The sequence below is a fragment of the Triticum dicoccoides genome, chromosome 7B, assembly GCF_002162155.2.
Source record: "Triticum dicoccoides isolate Atlit2015 ecotype Zavitan chromosome 7B, WEW_v2.0, whole genome shotgun sequence".
In the NCBI taxonomy this organism is placed as follows: domain Eukaryota; kingdom Viridiplantae; phylum Streptophyta; class Magnoliopsida; order Poales; family Poaceae; genus Triticum; species Triticum dicoccoides.
Genome location: NC_041393.1, coordinates 264,324,490 through 264,328,596, shown reverse-complemented (window position 1 = coordinate 264,328,596; position 4,107 = coordinate 264,324,490).

Below are 4,107 nucleotides of genomic sequence, written 5' to 3'. Positions count from 1 at the left end.
CACACATAGGGCCTTCGGGACAAAGGTCCTTTCAGCCCCCAATCCGTGAATCACTCGCGGGTACTCCTCGAGCCGACCCGACTTTAGTCACCATCTGTAGTATGTATATATGTATAGTATATACCCGTGATCACCTCCCGAGTGATCACGGCCCAATAGTATAGCAAGGCAGACTGACAAGAATGTAGAGCCAATGATGATAAACTAGCATCCTATACTAAGCATTTAGGATTGCGGGTAAGGTATCAATGACTGTAGCAACAATGACAGGCTATGCATCAGAATAGGATTAACAGAAAGCAGTAACATGCTACACTACTCTAATGCAAGCAGTATAGAGGAGAATAGGCGATATCTGATGATCAAGGGGGGGCTTGCCTGGTTGCTTTGGCAAGAGAGAGGGGTCGTCAACTCCGTAGTCGAACGGGGCGGCAGCAGCGTCGGTCTCGTAGTCTACCGGAGAGAAGAGGGGGAAGAAACAATGAATACAATGCAAACAGATGCATAATGATGCATGACATAACAAGTAACGGTGCCAGGTGTGCCCTAACGCAGTAGGAGGTGATACCGATGAAGGGGGGAAACATCCGGGAAAGTATTCCCGGTGTTTCGCGTTTTCGGACAGATGAACCGGAGGAGGAAAGTTGTGTGTTCGGTATGCTAGGGGTGTGTGGCGGATGAACGGGCTGCGTATCCGGATTTGTCTCGTCGTTTTGAGCAACTTTCATGTAGAAAGTATTTTCATCCGAGTTACAGATTAAAAGATATGATTTTCCAAAGATTTAAATTATTTTCTGATTTTAATTATTTATTTAATTCTATCATTATCCAAAACAGTGAATGATGACGCAAGCATGACATCAGAGTGATGTCAGCAGGTCAACTGGTCGGTTGACAAGTCAAACAGACAGGTGGGTCCAGTGGGACCCACATGTCATTGTCAGGGCATTAATAGAGGGATTAAACTAACAAAATGGGTTAATTAGCAGGTGGGGCCCGGTAGTCAGTGAGAGGTTAGTGTTTAATTAACTAATTTAATTAATTAGCAAATTATCTATTTATTTTTATTTGTTATTAAGGTGGGGCCCATAGGTCAGTGAGACAGGGGCGGCCCAGTCAGCAGTTGACTCAGTCAACTGAACAGGGGGACCTGGGCCCACCACTCAGTGGCACGGGACGGTGCCACGTGGGTGCTCCGGCGACCATTCCGGTGGCGTCTGGCTCCTGGGCTCCAAAGTCTGGTTGCGGCATCTGAGAAGAAGAGGAAAACGGGGGAAAAGAGGGAGCAAAGCAACCGTGAGTACTCATCCAAAGTACTCGCAAGCAAGGAGCTACACTACATATGCATGGGTATATGTGTAAGGAGGCCATATCAGTGGACTGAACTGCAGAATGCCAGAATAAGAGGGGGATAGCTAGTCCTATCGAAGACTACGCTTCTGGCAGCCTCCGTCTTGCAGCATGTAGAAGAGAGTAGATTGAAGTCCTCCAAGTAGTATCGCATAGCATAATCCTACCCGGCGATCCTCTCCTCGTCACCCTATTAGAGAGCGATCACCGGGTTGTATCTAGCACTTGGAAGGGTGTGTTTTATTAAGTATCCGGTTCTAGTTGTCATAAGGTCAAGGTACAACTCCAAGTCGTCCTGTTACAGAAGATCACGGCTATTCGAATAGATTAACTTCCCTGCAGGGGTGCACCACATAACCCAACACGCTCGATCCCATTTGGCCGGACACACTTTCCTGGGTCATGCCCGGCCTCGGAAGATCAACACGTCGCAGCCCCACCTAGGCCCAACAGAGAGGTCAGCATGCCGGTCTAACTCCTATGGCGCAGGGGTCTGGGCCCATCGCCCATTGCACACCTGCACGTTGCGTGGGCGGCCAAAAGCAGAACTAGCCCCCTTAATACAAGAGCAGGCTTATGTTCCAATCCGGCGCGCGACGCTCAGTCGCTGACGTCTAGAAGGCTTCGGCTGATACCACGACGTCGAGTGCCTATATCTTTCCCACGTAGTTGGTTAGTGCGTATAGGCCAGTGGCCAGACTCAGATCAAATACCAAGATCTCATTAAGCGTGTTATTATGAAGCAACCGCGAATGCCGACCAGGGCCAGGCCCACCTGTCTCCCAGGTGGTCTCAACCCGCCCTGTCGCTCCGCCACAAAGATCCACACAGAGGGCCGTCGGGACAAAGGTCCTTTCAGCCCCCAATCCGTGAATCACTCGCGGGTACTCCTCGAGCCGACCCGACTTTAGTCACCATCTGTAGTATGTATATATGTATAGTATATACCCGTGATCACCTCCCGAGTGATCACGGCCCAATAGTATAGCAAGGCAGACTGACAAGAATGTAGGGCCAATGATGATAAACTAGCATCCTATACTAAGCATTTAGGATTGCGGGTAAGGTATCAATGACTGTAGCAACAATGACAGGCTATGCATCAGAATAGGATTAACGGAAAGCAGTAACATGCTACACTACTCTAATGCAAGCAGTATAGAGGAGAATAGGCGATATCTGGTGATCAAGGGGGGGCTTGCCTGGTTGCTCTGGCAAGAGAGAGGGGTCGTCAACTCCGTAATCGAACGGGGCGGCAGCAGCGTCGGTCTCGTAGTCTACCGGAGAGAAGAGGGGGAAGAAACAATGAATACAATGCAAACAGATGCATAATGATGCATGACATAACAAGTAACGGTGCCAGGTGTGCCCTAACGCAGTAGGAGGTGATACCGATGAAGGGGGGAAACATCCGGGAAAGTATTCCCGGTGTATCCGGATTCGTCTCGTCGTTTTGAGCAACTTTCATGTAGAAAGTATTTTCATCCGAGTTACGGATTAAAAGATATGATTTTCCAAAGATTTAAATTATTTTCTGATTTTAATTATTTATTTAATTCTATCATTATCCAAAACAGTGAATGATGACGCAGGCATGACATCAGAGTGATGTCAGCGGGTTAACTGGTCGGTTGACAAGTCAAACAGACAGGTGGGTCCAGTGGGACCCATATGTCATTGTCAGGGGCATTAACAGAGGGTTTAAACTAACAAAATGGGTTAATTAGCAGGTGGGGCCGGGTAGTCAGTGAGAGGTTAGTGTTTAATTAACTAATTTAATTAAATAGCAAATTATCTATTTATTTTTATTTGTTATTAAGGTAGGGCCCATAGGTCAGTGAGACAGGGGCGGCCCAGTCGGCAGTTGACTCAGTCAACTGGTCAACAGGGGGACCTGGGCCCACCAGTCAGTGGCACGGGACGGTGCCACGTGGGTGCCAGCTCGGCACCGGCCGGAGACGCGCCGGAGCTAACTCCGGCGACCATTCCGACGGCCGAGCGAACGGGAGAGCGGCGGAATTCGTCCACAGGTGGTCGTTTCACGCGCGAGAGGGCGCGTTCGAACGAGCGGAGCTAGCCGCGTCGAACCGTGGTGGTTATGTGGCCAGAGGTGGCCGGAAACGAGGCCGACGACGAGCTACGGCGGCGGCGCGTATGGGACCTCGACGGAAACGGCGCTACGGAGCTCGACGGAGCGCGTGCGCGTGTTCGTTGTGCTCCTGGGGGCTCCAGGAGCACGGTGCTGTGCTCAGGCGAGCGTGACAGCGGCTATGGCGACGGCCATGAGCTCATCGGCGGCGAGGTGTTCGGGCGCGGCAAAAGCGGCGGCTGCGGCTACGGGGAAAGGCCGGAGAGAGGGGGAGGCGATGCGGCTGCTCACCGTGAGCCTGTAGGTGTGCGTTAGCGGGCTCGGGAAGGACCAACGGCAGCGAATCGGCGCTGGAGACGAAGACGGTCGCAGGAGGAAGAAGGGGTCGTCCGGCTCACGGTGGTGGCTCCCTTCTCGCTCCAGTTGGTGCAGAGGGTGTAGCCGAGGACGGCGCGTCTCGTGGACGTGCTGGCGAGGCGCGGGGTGGCCGGTGGCCGCGGCTACGGCACATCCATGGCGACGGTGGCGTCGGTTGAGGAGGGAAGGGGATCTGGAGAGCGAGGGAGAGAGCGACGAGGGGGAGAGGGGGCGAGTGGGGAGGGAGCCCGAGGCGTCGGGGCTGCCCTTATCCTCCCCGCGGCGCCTGTAGCGGCATGGCCGGCGAGGTG